General features: G+C 43.4%; 1 long non-coding RNA gene across 1 annotated transcript; it reads left to right on the forward strand.

The window, feature by feature from the left end:
• The first annotated feature begins 1,873 nt into the window (after positions 1–1,873).
• Positions 1,874–7,168, forward strand: LOC307207582. The gene is made up of 3 exons (XR_013834743.1): positions 1,874–2,268; positions 4,793–5,009; positions 7,065–7,168. It is a non-coding gene; the product is annotated as an uncharacterized lncRNA (long non-coding RNA).
• The last annotated feature ends 8,177 nt before the right edge of the window (positions 7,169–15,345 follow it).

Here is a 15,345-nt window from a genome sequence, read left to right on the forward strand (position 1 = left end):
TCTGGTTCCTGTCGGAAGCTAAAGGGGGCCGATATCGTTTACGGGGGGGGGGGGGGAGGCAGGAGGCAGCCACCCTCGGAAATCACCCACGGGGCAGTCCCGCTTCCTGTGGAAAATCAAAACGCCGAGTGGGGCTGCAACAGGATCTCTTGGCAGCCTTTAGGGTCACTTGGCCAAAGACAGAGAGAGCTGTGGCACACAGAGGGGTCTTTGGAATATGCCTCTGCCCACCATCTTGGGGATGGAAATTGCACAAAAACAGGAGCTGGTCTGGTGGAGCGTCTCAGAGCCTGGATTATGATGTTTCTGGCTGTGGAAAATACAGTATAAGTATTTCTGGGGCTGGGAGTTCCCTTGGTAGCATTAGGCAAACCACTTGTAGGAACCAAAGAACAGCATTCTCTTCTCACAGGCATCAACCAGATGCCCCAAAGAGAAAGACACAAGCAGGACCTGAGCTTTTTGATAGAACAGTGTTAAATTGGTTAAAGCTGTCTGCATTGCAATAATAATTCCTAAATGCTCAAGGACAAGATGTAGCAACTCCCCTATGAAGAAAGGTTGCAGCATTTTGGACATTTCAGAGAAAGGGGGAGGAAGAGGCAATATGCTAGAAGTTTATAAAATTATTCATGGCCTGGAAAAAATGGATAGATAAAATATTTTTTCTTTCTATCTCATGACACTCATGGCACTATCATTATCTTTACTGTATGTATGTATGGATGTATGGATGTATTTTCCATCCTCCCCCCTAAATTCCCAGGGTGGGTTACAGCATTTAAAACGTTATTAAATCACTGGACATTTGATGAAGCTGAATGTTGGAAGGTTCAGGACAGATAAAAGAAAGTCCTTCATGTAGTGCATGGTCAAACTGAGGAACTCCCTCTTGCAGGAAGCAGTGAGGGCCACCAACTTGGATGGCATTAAACAGGATTAAACAAATCCATGGACAAGAGGGCAATTAATGGCTTCTAGCCAGAATGTTTATGCTTTGCCTCCACAATTAATGGCAGCAATGTTTCTGAATACCACTTTGCTGGAAAACAAAATAAGGAAGAGGTCTCTTGTGCTTGAATCCTGCTTGCAGGCTTCCACTTGAAGCATGTGCTTGGCCACTTTAAGAAGAGGATGCTGGGCTAGATAGGCCCTTGGCCGGATCCAGCAGATCTCTTCTAAAGTTCTTATAATGGAGGGAGTGGTGCTTTTGTTTGCAAAACCTAAACTTTACTCCATTGCAGGCTATTTCCCAATCTTTGCAGGAAACGTCAAACTCTTAATTGTGGTGGCGGCAGCCTCTGCTCTGGGTCTTGTGGATGGAAATGCAAACTCAGCAGACAGCAGATTTCAAGTTCCTTCAGGTCAATGTTTACATGAACCGTCTCTCCGCCAGAGCCCAGAGTGCTGCTTGTAAACGAAGGAACATCAGCAACTAAGGGCTAGGATGGTGGAAGTATCTGGGGATCTCATCATTGTCAATTTCAATAAATATTCTAAAAAACAGAGAGCGAAAGAAGGAGAAAACCAGTTATCAAGAAAGGAGATTCCATTTAAACCCCAGGCAGGGTAAGAGCTCTGAGGGCAAGAGCTGTTCAATGGTGGAATGGACTCGCTTGGAAGGTGGTGGGCTCTTCTTCCTTGATAGTTTTCAATCAGAGGTTAGGGGTCCATCCATCAGGGATGCTTTAGCTGTGATTTCTACATTGCAAGGGGGCTGGAATAGATGACCGTTGGAGGACCATTCCCACTCTACAGTTCTATGATTCTCCCTCTAGGTATGCTCAAAGAGAGATGTCAAGGATGGAAAGCAGAAGGCAGCAACAGCTTAGTCACACTCCACAGGGGTGATCCTGAATATCATGAAACCCAACCCTAAGCTCTTTCTCCTGTGGGCTGCTGATATGGACCATGTGACTTGGCAGCTCATTCTCCCATCCAGAGCATGGTACCCAGTGAAGCATGGTTGTGTCATGGCAATGAAGGTCTAGCACTACCAAGTGAAATGTCAAGCAATAAAAAAAATATATTTTAGACCCCAAATCTCAAAGGCACTCGGTAGAACTCATGGACATCTAACAAAGCTGAATGTTGGAAGATTTGGTACAGATAAAAAAGCACTTCTTCATACAACGTGGTGTTAAACTATGGAACTTGCTGCCACAGGAGGAAGCAGTGGCCACCAACTTGGATAGCTTTGAAAGAACAAATTCATGGAGGACAAGGTTTTCATGGCTACCAGCCTGGATGGCTCCATCATGGTCAGAGGTAGGAATGCTTCTGAACACCAGTTGCTGGAAGCCACAGGAGAGTTGCTCTTGTGCTTGGGACCTGCTTGTGGGCTCCCCTTATGTCTTTATTGATACTCCAGGTCAGAATGGAAAATCACAGGCGAATAGGAAGGGCCGATGGGGAAGGGGAGTTCAAAATAACTCCTGTTTCATTTACCTCTGCCTTTCCCCTCCATTCTCGATTTGTTTGGTTTTGTATTAAGATCTGCAGGTGTCTGGTGCGCAACAGTGGATTGGAAAATTGAATGTGATATTAATTTAATTAAAAACTGCCCTCTCTGTGTTAATCTTCTTGTCAAGTTTTAATTAAGTGCTGATAAAGGCTCAGCATGGTAGAAAGCGGGGGGTGGGGGGGGCGGTTTGTCTGTGTATGGATGTTTTCCAATTTTTCTTTCTGGGAGCCAAGTAGGCCTACAACCTCCGGGGATGGGGTGGGGTGGAGGTGCTAGCTAGGGGAATGTTTAACTGCTAATGAGTCCCATAAGGTGAGGGAGACTGAGTGGGGAGGGTGGGGCGGAACCGGCCGTACAGCATGAAAAGCTATGCCTCCTTCCTGCTAAAAGCTTCTGAACATCAGCAAATTTAAGTGGCTGTCATTTGAGGGGCTCTGCTGCTGTGGAGGTTTTTAAGTAGAGGTTGGATGGTCATCTGTCAATAACACTTTAGCTGTGCTTCCTGCATTGCAGGGGGTTGGACTAGATGGCCCTTGGTGTACCTTCCAACCCTATAATTGTATAATTCTATGATCACAGTGTTGCCATTCTGAGGGCTGTCCATACAGACAAACAAGGAATTTCAGATGGAACCCACCCCCACTCCAAAAGCCTGCTGACAGACAACCTTTGAATTTCCCTTTCAGAAGTGCCCTGGGGAGAAAACCACTTTGCATTTTATGTGAAATTCTGGAGTGTTTCAGCCATGCCTCCTTGCTGACTCTTTGGGACTTATTATGTCTATCAACGTGACAATCCTGCGCACCAGCCCTGAGCATCACTCATTATGTCTAGATTTGGCTGGCAGCAAAGGAAGACTCTCAAAATACAATAAACAGGCTGTGCAGCGATGTAGCCCAGTGGGAACGTAAGAACATAAGAAAAGCCTGCTGGATTACTATTCAGTTTGTTTGTTTGCTTGCTTGTTTCCTGAAACGTATACACCACTTGATTGTAAAAAAAAAAAAGACAAAAAACAACAACCACCCTCAAATCAGTTTATAAAAGGATAAAAGAGGAAAATCAAGAAAAAATTACAGCAGTACTTTCAAACATACAAAAGTTAAAATTTTGTTCATACCAGACAAAGCAAGCATCCCGCATAGTTAAACTATGGAAACTCACCCACATAGGAGGTGGTAGTGACTTCCAACTTGGATGGTTTAAAATAAGATTGGACAAATTCCTAGAGGAGGAGAAGGCTATTGATGGCTACTAGCCATGATGGCTCTGTTCTGTTCTCCACAGCTGAAGGTATTCATGCTTCTGAATGCCAGTTGCCGGAAGACGCTGGAGGGGAAATAGCTCTTGTGCTCAGGCTCTATTTGCAGGTTTCCCATAGGCATCTGAGTGGCCACTGTGAGAAAAGGGTGCTGGACTTCAGGCCATTGGCCTGATCCAACAGTGCTCCCATTATGATGTTCTTATGGTCTTAATTGTTTCACCATGGAATACCTGTTGCCCGCCTTGGTCTCAGAGGATAAAAAGACTTAATACCAAAATGATGAATTCTTCAAAGGACCAGGAGATAATACCACGCCATGTGGACAATATTTTTGTCCAATTCCACCCCAACATGTCTAGGGAAAAATGTGCTCCACCCACTAGCCAACACAGCCATTTTAATGGTTGCAACATTGCTGCAAAATTAGGAGCATTTGCAGCCTTTCTGTTTGTCTGCAATCTTTCATGAAGTTCATAGAATTGTAGAGCTTAAAGGGTCCCCCAGGGTCATCTAGTTCAACCCCCTGCATTGCAAGAATCACAACACTTCCAACATTTCACAACTTTTAGCTCACTTCAGCTTCAAAAGCTGATTTACCCCTTGAATGTGCAAACAAACAGGGAGCAAATGTGCCTTTGGAGGTTATTTTCCCAGGATAATTAATCACAAAACCCATTTATTGTTTTTTTAAAAAAGGAGGAGGAAGAATAACACAGAGAATCCATGCAAGAAATTCTAGGAAGTATTTCTAGAAGCAAGGTGGAGAGAGCATTTTTTTTTATTTAAGCAGCCTTTGATCTCTTGAAAGTTAACAAAATGTAAAATGTGGAAAAGTCTTGTAATGTAGGAAAGTGACAAGCAAATTTTCAGGAGACAGTAAAATGCAGGGTTGGTTGTGCATGTCTTGCAGCTGAGTGGTCAGGCTGGGCCAGAACTATATAGCATTTTCCCTCTGTGTACAATTTCCCGATTGCTAGGTAACTGGGGATGGGTTTCTGTTCCTAGCAAAATTGAAACAATCCATCTTGCCTTCCGCTAAAAAAAATAATGTTTCTTCACTACAGAAAGGCCAGCATGGCTACAGCCTGAGCTCTCATTCCACACTGTCTTCAAATAAGTGGAGATGTAGAATCAAAGAACGGCAGAGTTGGAAGGAACTCCAAGGGTCATCTAGTACAACCACCTCCAATGCAGGAATCACAGTGAAAGAATCCCTGCCGGATGGAGTGCCACCCAATCTCTGCTTAAAAACCAACAGAGGAGGAATAATCCCCTTGAAAGGTAGTCTGTTCCACTGCCAAATGGCTCTTACTGCCAGAAAGTTATTCCTAATGTTAGTCAGAATCTCTGTTCTTGTCATTTGAATCTTTTTTTAATCCTCTCCAGAACAGCAGAAATCAAGCTTGCTCCTTCTTTCATGTGACAGCCCTTCAGATACAGTGGTACCTCGGGTTAAGTACTTAATTCGTTCCGGAGGTCCGTACTTAACCTGAAACTGTTCTTAACCTGAAGCACCACTTTAGCTAATGGGGCCTCCCGCTGCCGCCGCAGCACAATTTCTGTTCTCATCCTGAAGCAAAGTTCTTAACCTGAAGCACTATTTCTGGGTTAGCGGAGTCTGTAACCTGAAGCGTATGTAACCTGAAGCATATGTAACCTGAGGTACCACTGTACTGTATTTGAAATGGCTGTCATGTCACCTCTCAGTCTCCTCTCCTCTAGGGTAAACATACCCAACACCCTCAACCATTCCTTGTAAGATTTGGTTTCCCCACCCTTTATTGTCTTGGTCTCCTCCCTCTGCCTCTCTTCCAGCTTGTCCATATCTTCCTTAAACTGTGGCGTCCAGAACTGGATAGAGGACTCCACATTTGGCTTGACCAAGGCAAAATCAAAGTGATACTATGACTTCCCTTGACCTGGACACTGGACTTCTGTTGATGCAGTCTAGAATAGCATTAGCCGTTTCTGCTGCCGCATCACACTGTTGACTGTTAAGTTTGTGATATATGAAGACGGTTAAATTGTGAAGCTTAACACTATTTATTTATTTCAGAAAAATTGTACACTGCTTGATTGTAAAAACAAAACAAAACTTCTCAAAGATAAAACAAAATCAGGAAGAATTCACAAACCTACTTTAAAACATAAAAAAGTTAAAAGACTAAAACAGATTAAAATCGTAAACTTCTGGGTAGGCTTGTCTAAACAGGAATGTTTTTAGCAGGCACCAAAAAGGCACCTTCTTGATCTCAATATACAGGGAGTTCTAAAGTCTGTAGGTGCTGCTGCACTAAATGATCCAAGTTCTTACTAATGTGGAACAGGTATTATGTGACACCTGTGGCAATGCCAATTCTGCTGATCAAATTGGTAGAGTGGGCACATGTGAGGGAAGGTGATCTTGAAGGCAAACTTGTCCCAATATGTTAAGGGCTTTACAAATACTAATAATAACACATTGAACTTGACCCAATAGCAGATATCTGAGTGCATGTGTTATATGCTGACAAGTGTTGCAGCAATTGTGTTGCAGCATTCTGCACAAACTGCAGCTTCCAGATCAGGCGCGAGGGAAGCCCCGCATAGAGCTCATTGCATTAATCCAGTCTTGAAGTAACCAACATACGAACTACCATGAGCGAGGATTTCCTAGTCCAGGAAGTGGCCATAGCTGTCAAGCCAGTCACAGTTGTTAAAAGGCACGTCTAGCCACTGAGGCTACCTGAGCCTCCAGTGACAGAGCTGGATGCAGAAGTATCCCCAGACTCTGAACCTGCTCCTTCAGGGGGAGCACAACCCCACCCAGCAGAGGCAACAGACCAATTTCCCAGACATGGGAGCTACTCACCCACAGTGCCTCTGTTTTGCAGGATTCAAGCTCAGCTTGTTCCCCTACACACCATCCATTTCACCACTGGGTCTAGGACTAGACAGTGGCCCAGGGACTGCACAGTCTCTTCTGATTCAGATGTTGTTGAGAAACAGAGTGTCAACTCTGTGTCACTCAACCATGAAGGTAGGATAGGAACCCCTGTAATACACTGCCCCCAAATCCCATTCACCATAGCTGGTTCAGGAGGATACCATGGTCAATGGTATCAAAAGCTGACAAAAGACCAAAAAGCAGGATTAATGCTTTGAAACTTGTGGCCTACCAAAACACCTAGATCCTTTTCATTTGTTCCCCATCCTATATTTCTGCATCTGATTATATATGCCTTAGTGGAGATCCTGACATTTGTCCCAATTGAATTTTATTTTTGTTAGTTTGGGCCCAGTTCTCCAATCTGTTAAGGTCATCTTGAATCCCATTTCTGTCTTCCGCTGTATTAGCTTCCTGCGAAATACCCCCAAAGCAGCATGAATCCAAAGATGGGGAGAAGGCACAGAGTTCAGCAGTGAGGAATACTCTTTTCCCAGGGAACTTTGTGAATTCAGTCCTTTGCATCTGTCATTCAATCAATCTCTAGGGATCTGATCGACTTTCACTTCCGTTGCAAGAAAAAATGGACAGGTTTGGGCTATCGAAGGCCTCCTTCAGAACAAGGCAGCTTCGTAGGTTGAAAGGTAGAATCTGTAATAAAGGAATGTCAGTTCTTCTAAAAAGTTCTTCTAAAATAATTTGAAATTTTGACAAGGACTAGAACTCCAAATTATGTGTTATTTTCTCTTCTATAGCTCTGTTCAAGACTGAGTGGTACCAAGCGTCCAATGTAAGATTTTCCATTGAGCTGCAAGGTGATATATAAGACCAATTCTTTGGACTATATATCTACATTGGTCTCATTAGACATATACAGTCACATTAATTTTACATCACAAATAGTAATATTTATCATCTCTGTCAAAATTAAATTCCAAAAATCACCAATTTACATTCCTGCCATCAGTGATAATATGTACCAAGCTTACTGTTACCCTTCCAACAATTAGGTAAAGGTAAAGGTACCCCTGCCCGTACGGGCCAGTCGTGTCCGACTCTAGGGTTGTGCGCCCATCTCACTTAAGAGGCCGGGGGCCAGCGCTGTCCGGAGACACTTCCGGGTCACGTAGCCAGCGTGACGAAGCTGCTCTGGCGAGCCAGCACCAGCGCAACACACGGAAACGCTGTTTACCTTCCCGCTATAAAGCGGTACCTATTTATCTACTTGCACTTAGGGGTGCTTTCGAACTGCTAGGTGGGCAGGAGCTGGGACCGAAGACGGGAGCTCACCCCGCTGCGAGGATTCGCACCGCCGACCATACGATCGGCAGGTCCTAGGCACTGAGGTTTTACCCACAGTGCCACCCGCATCCCTTCTTCCAACAATTAGGTGAGAAAAAAGAAAATATTTTTCACATTTGTAATTTAGTAAACCTTTACAACAGAATAAGTTATGGATGCAGGAACTAGGGAGTGCCTCTGATAGGGGCCATTTGCATTGGTGCATTGGAGTTTTTATCTGTTAAAGTGAATGCTTAGTACTGTACAACGGCTTCGAAGCAAAACAGTGTCTGGTGTTCTAGCACCAAGCCCGCTAAATTTAGCTGAGTCCATTTGCAAGACTTCAAAAGAATAAGGAAATGTTACAACTGACTATTTAAAATCAGTTTTGTTTCATGCAGCTCCCTAATTTCACGTTCAGCTGTTTGCCTTGAGATAAGTTTAAATATCCGAGGCGGGACCCACATTCCGCCGTGCAAAAGAATGTGAGTTCAGCTCTGAGCTGATTGCTTTTATAAATTGCTGTTTGCTGGTTAAGTTTCTCCCAAGAACTTGTGAAGGGAAAGGTACCCTCAACTTTGTAAAGTTGCAAGAGATAATTATAAAATCATATAATTGTGGGATCAGAAGGGATCTCCAAGGGTCACCTAGTGCAGGAATCCCAGCTAAAGAATCCACGACAGGTGGCTTAAAAACCTCCAATGAAGGAGAGCCCACCCCCTTCCATGAGAGTTCATTCCAGTCAGGGCTGGCCCAAAACATTTTGGCACCTGAGGTGAACTTTCCCCCTGCTCCCACTAGGGAAGAAGGGGTGAGTGAAAATCTACAGTAGGAACAATGGAGGAATCAAATAAACCTTACCCAATAGTGGAAGTGGAAATCAAAGGTCATTGGGTTTGGGGGGTTGATTCACGCTGGGCAAGTGAGGACCCCAAGAGACCCTGAAAGGCAGCCCCTGCCATTTCCTCCTTAGAGGTGGAAGGAGACCAGCAGTGCCTCCTATTCACTGAGAGGCCTCTGTATAGGCTGTGTCGAGGGACTGCTGATGAGAATGCCACAGTCATCGGTGCCACCCCTGCAGCAGCAGCAGCAGCAGCAGAGGACAATGTCTTCCTTGGAGGCTGGATCTACTGCCCCTGTGGATCCTGCCACCTGAGGCAGTTGCCTCACCTTGTCTCACAAGTGGACTGGCGCTTGTTCTACTGTAGAACAACGCTTGCCACCACAAGGTTCTTTATAATGTTGAGTCAGAATCTCTTTTCTTGTCATTTGAATCCATTGGTTCGGGTCCTAGCCTGTCCTCCATGTGACAGCCCTTTAGATATTTGAAGATGGTTATCATATCTCCTCTCAGTCTCCTCTTTACCAGGCTAAACATACCCAACTCTCTCCACCCTTCCTCATAAGGCTTGGTTTTCAGACCCTTCACCATTGTCATTGCCTTCCCTTGCACACTTTCCAGCAGGTCAATGTCCCCCTTACATTGGGGCATGCAGAACTGGACACAGGATGCCCAGTGGGGCCTGACCAAGGCAGAATAGCATAGTAATGTTTGTGGTTTTGGTCAGGGACCTCAGGTTTCAAGCCAAAAAATTAAAATCTTTATTTAATGAATAGCAGAGAGGGACCGCTCACATTACAAGCTTTTAACCATTCAACTCACAAGCTGCATTTATAAGGGGCATAAGTTTAGTAAAAATGCCTTAATCACTGACCAAGATCAAAATGAAGCGTACAGCTAACGTGTCTTCCTACAATAAAGCTGTTTTATGGAGATTAATGGGGCTTGGATAACTCTTTGGCAGAATGTTTTTCGACCTCCTTTATCTATAGTCAATAACTGACGTTTGTTCCTGCAAAATAACACTTCTTGGCAAGAGGGGAAGACAGAAATGGATGGAAAGTCTGAGGCCCCCAAGAAATATAACATTAAACACTTCACCATTGCTTTTGCATTCTTCTTAAACAGCTGCTGACCCCGCCGTACATCGAAAGCAGGCAGCTTCCCACAAAGCTGCCTGGGAACTGTAGTTTTTTTAGGGGTGCTGAGAACTTCCAGGCAGCCTTCAGCATAAAAGAATACATGATTTCAAAAATAACAAAAGTAGCCATAAACAATAAATAAAACACACCCAAAAGTACACAACCAAATTGAACATTTCCACCTAGATCATAATAACATCTAAAACAAATATATGAAAAAGGAGTATTGATATCAGTAACAACCACTCCCAATAAAACCCTCTCCAGTCCAAGGTTCTGTTCAGCAGCCTCAGCTTTTGTATCTGGGGTCAGTAAGAGGCCCTCCCTCTCAGACCAGGTGGGAAAAGGCCTGCAAGGCAGGGTGCAGGGCTTCCAGGATTCACAGTCAATATGTCTGTATTTACATTATAAAAGGAATTTTAAACAAAAATCTTGACCAAAGGGGGGGAAATTACCGGTACTTGTGATTTCTGCATCGCAGGGGGTCAGACTAGATGAACCCTTGTGGTCCAGCTCTGCGATTCTATGATCTTAACCAACACAGTTCTCCACTGGAACTAAAAAAATGCCTTAATCAAATTTAAATTTAATCAAATTTAAGTACTTGCAAAGCATAGGATATTTAAAAAAATGTTTCTGCCTTCTGATTGATTTTCAGCTTGCATATTTTAACTCACACTCATTCTGCATGCTTCTTCTATAATTTTGCTTTTCATCGGTTGTTGTAACTGTTTTGCCCGTTACAAAATGAATTTTTAAATAAAACTTTGCGTGCACACAAAAAAGACACAATAATCTGAGGCGATCAGAGATGTTAGTGAGCTCCAGAGAGACTCTACTGGGAAGGCCTGAATATGTATGATGCTCAGTCCTCACCTTCTTCATGCCTGCAAAGCACAGCTTTGAGTCCCTTTGTTCTGTCTGAGGACCCGAGTGTGGGCTTTTCATCTCTTGTCATAAAGGTGGCCTCTGTCCCTGTGTGTGGATGTGCAACAGGGTATGTGTGTGCGTGTGCGGCTTCACGGAAGGGGGGTTGCGTGCCAGTCATCTGTCAGCCCTCCCTGATTACCGTCAGGCTGCCGGAGTCTGAAGGTCATCAGAAGGACATTTCAATTATTCCGTGTCATCTACCAGGAACTCAAATCTCATTGAGGTCCCGGTGGAGCGCAGAGGAACAGTAACTCAGATGGAAGGGAGGGGGGGTCCATGGGAGGAGGGGGTGTGCAAAAAGAAAAAAAGGGGAAACTGGAGGACGAGGAGGAGGGGGGAAAACCTCATGCAATATGCACAGGAGGAGCTAAGGTCACAGGGATTGACAGCTGCTCAGAGATGGCTCTATTTTCCATGCCAAAAATAAAAAATAAAAAATCACCCCTCTCCAGGCTACAGAGCTGTGTTTCCCATTAAATATTAGTGAGTGTGCCACAAGTAGCTCCTCTGAGGGAGGGTGGGATATAAATGTAATTAAGAATCTGAAAATCAAATAACTAAAGGGACCCCAAAGGGTCGTCTAGTCCCCCTGCAACGCAGAAATACCAGCTAAAGAGTTGGAAGGGCCCCTCAAAATCACCCACAGCAAAAGAGTCATACAATTTCAGGTATAGAAAGTATCCCTAAGATTATATAAACCAGCCCCTGTAATGCACAAATCACAGCTAAGGAATCCCTGACAGGTAGCCAACCTCTGTTGATAAAGCTACAATGAATCAAAGAAAAAAAGAACTGTAGGGTTAGAAGGGACCCCTCTCCCAGGGGTCATCTAGTCCAAACTCCTGTAATACAGGAATCACAGCTTAAGAATCCCTGCAGAATGACCCTCCAAGTAACCTTAATTGCTCTCTGTATGCTTTGATTGTATGGTAAATTGCTTTGCTTGAAGATAAGTGGTACATAAATGAAATTATTAATTATCATCATAATCATCATCATCATTCTTATCATTGTTAACAACATATCCTTTGTTTAAGAAAAGGCACTGGCTTGTGGTTTATTGCAAGTGCCTCCAGCTCTTGCCTTCTAATTGACACTGCTTTATCATGGCTCTTGTCTAAAGGCGTTTAAAATAGATTTTGCTTGGTCAGATGTCAGTCCAAGAATATGTTTTCAGAAACCTCACTTTCCAGATGCTCTAGACAAATTGCACAGACAGTAGAGGGTTTTCCTGGTCCTGATACCTGCTCCACGCAGAGCTGCATGGTCAGTTTGCATATGACATTGGTACAGAGCAGAGTCCTTATTTCAAATTAGCTGCTTGGGTGCTCCTGGCCTTTTCTTGCACTGCTATCAGCTGTGAGCAATGTGGCACCAGTGCCGGATTTACCTATAAGCTAAACAAGCTATAGCTTAGGGCCCCACTATCTTGGGGGCCCCCCCAAAAAAATAAAGGGAAAAAACACTGGATGTACATTTCCAAAATATAAGATAAAAAACAAATGAACTAAAACCTACATACAGCAACAGTGTTTTGTGTTGTGTAGGCTCCTATGATGTAAGTAATGGGCCGTGCCTGCTAGCCTGCTCTCTAAAACATCACTGGTTTGCTCATTTCTATATCAATTACTTTCATACAATACATATTTTGTTATGTGCAAATGGCTTTAGATGCCTATTAGGTCCATAAATTACCATATATCCAGCACAAAAAAACCAGCGGCTTGTCCACCGTCCCTCAGACTATGTGGTGGGCCAGACTATATTTTGGAGGGGGGAAATGAACGAATTCCTATGCCCCACAAATAACCTAGAGATGCATTTTAAATAAAAGCACACATTCTACTCATGTAAAAACACCAGGCAGGCCCCACAAATAACCCAGAGATGCATTTTAAGTAAAATGACACATTCTACTCATGTAAAAACACCAGGCAGGCCCCACAAATAACCCAGAGATGCATTTTAAATAAAAGGACACATTTTACTCATGTAAAAACGCCAGGCAGGCCCCACAAATAACCCAGAGATGCATTTTAAATAAAATGACACATTCTACTCATGCAAAAACACCAGACAGGCCCCACAAATAACCCAGAGATGCATTTTAAGTAAAAGGACACATTCTACTCATGTAAAAACACCAGGCAGGCCCCACAAATAACCCAGAGATGCATTTTAAATAAAATGACACATTCTACTCATGTAAAAACACCAGGCAGGCCCCACAAATAACCCAGAGATGCATTTTAAATAAAAGGACACATTTTACTCATGTAAAAACGCCAGGCAGGCCCCACAAATAACCCAGAGATGCATTTTAAATAAAATGACACATTCTACTCATGCAAAAACACCAGACAGGCCCCACAAATAACCCAGAGATGCATTTTAAGTAAAAGGACACATTCTACTCATGTAAAAACACCAGGCAGGCCCCACAAATAATCCAGAGATGCATTTTAAATAAAAGGACACATTCTACTCATGTAAAAACATGTTGATTCCCGGAGCATCTGAGGGCCAGATTTAGAAGGCAATTGGGCCGGATCCGACCCCTGGGCCTTAGTTTGCTTACCCATGGCTTAGGGCCTCATCAAACTAAAATCCGGCCCTGGGAGGCATCAATGCCTCAACAGATGTCTTCCACTGTCTTTCAGGAGTAATACTTTCAGGCTTTCTGGCGGCATCCTCAGACTAGGTCTGCATTGCAGGCGGTTGGGCTAAATGGCCCTTGGGGTCCCTTCCAATTTAACCATTCCATGATTTTATGAAATGGCTCAGGATGGATTTGGTGGTGGTTCCCTAGCCTGGCCTCTCAGTGTTCTCTTTACCAAGATTCCTGAACATGCTGGAGACTTTTTTATCCTGTTCTGAAATTCCTAGAGAATTAACACACCATCCACTCCCCTGTCCTGGGGTCCTCTCACCTCCCGTCCCACAAAAAAACCCTTTCCTCCTTCTTTTCCTGCTACCTCCTGTCCCAGCTGCGTCCTGATAGGCTCAGCCATAAAAACATTACTAGGTTTAAATGAACTGATGGGGATTAAGAAAGCAGAACAAGGGTTTAAGAGCATCCTGTTTGGAAATGGCTCTGATTCTGAGCCACAGTCTCAGCCACTTAAAAAAACACAACAATAATTGAGAGATCGGAATCGCAGATGTAGTTAATGGCAGGCCCACAGACCTCCACCAAGGGATGAACAGATCTCCTTCTCGGCTTTTCCACCACCAACTTCTGCTTCATTATGACTGCAAGGTTTCACTGGGTGCTGCAACCCACTCTTTTTTTCCTTTTGACTCTGGTTTAACCCAAAACTTAATTCTGGACTCGGACCACAAGCAACTTGCCACAGGTAGAAAGGGTCAGTGGGTTGAATATTTACTTATTATTATTGCATTTTTTTTTTATATTGTTGAAGGTTTGTTGTTGTTGTTTTTTAAAGAAATCATTTTACAATGCCTATAAAACCAGAGAGAATGGTTATAACAACTGATGGAAATCAAAAGGTGAAAAAGAAAATTATAAAGAGGTACATGTCATGAGTACAGTTGCACAAGGGTTAAAAGATGAAGGTACAATTAATGAATCGCAGAATTGTGAAATTGGAAGGTAACCCAAAGGGGCATCTAGTACAACCCCCTGCAATGCTGGAAAATCAGTGTTGTCTGATTACTAGTGCTGAATTTGCCAGGATTCTGAGGAGGGTTGTCTTGAAAATGTTGTTTCCGTTACATATGTGATAAAGGAATTCCAAATCATCTAAAAAGCACCTGGGAGTTCTAGTTCTTGTTGAAATCTCAAATTATGCTTGTGTTTTTACATGTTATTTTATAATAAAACTATTAATTGGATTAAAATACAGTGGTACCTCGGGTTACATATGCTTCAGGTTATATACGTTTCAGGTTACAGACTCCGCTAACCCAGAAATAGTACCTTGGGTTAAGAACTTTGCTTCAGGATGAGAACAGAAATCGTGCTCTGGCGGCGCAGCGGCAGCAGGAGGCCCCATTAGCTAAAGTGGTGCTTCAGGTTAAGAACAGTTTCTGGTTAAGAACGGACCTCCGAAACGAATTAAGTACTTAACCTGAGGTACCACTGTATATCCAGTTTGTGTTAAGGTTTCACAAAACTAATTTTATTTGGTTAATATATATTGGTCAATTTTTAGTATAGAGATCTCATACTGTATGTAAATAGGCTTTGTATTCCCAGTGTTCAAACTAGTTTGTTTCCCTTGCTGGGAAAAATCTGGGAGATGTGATTTGGGGATTACTGGAGAAACAGCTTGTGCAGGTTTAGGCTTGTGCCGGGTTTTCCATATCCAAATAGTACAATTGGTAAATCGATTGTTATCAAAACCAATACATTTAATTTAAGGTCCTTAAATGGAATCAGGGAATCATCAAATTATAGGTTTGTAAGGAAATCTCAAGGTCATCTAGTCCAGGGGTTCCCAGACTAAGGCCCATGGGCTGGATAAGGCACGAGGG

Source organism: Podarcis cretensis (genome assembly GCF_951804945.1).
Source record: "Podarcis cretensis genome assembly, chromosome: Z".
Taxonomy (NCBI): domain Eukaryota; kingdom Metazoa; phylum Chordata; class Lepidosauria; order Squamata; family Lacertidae; genus Podarcis; species Podarcis cretensis.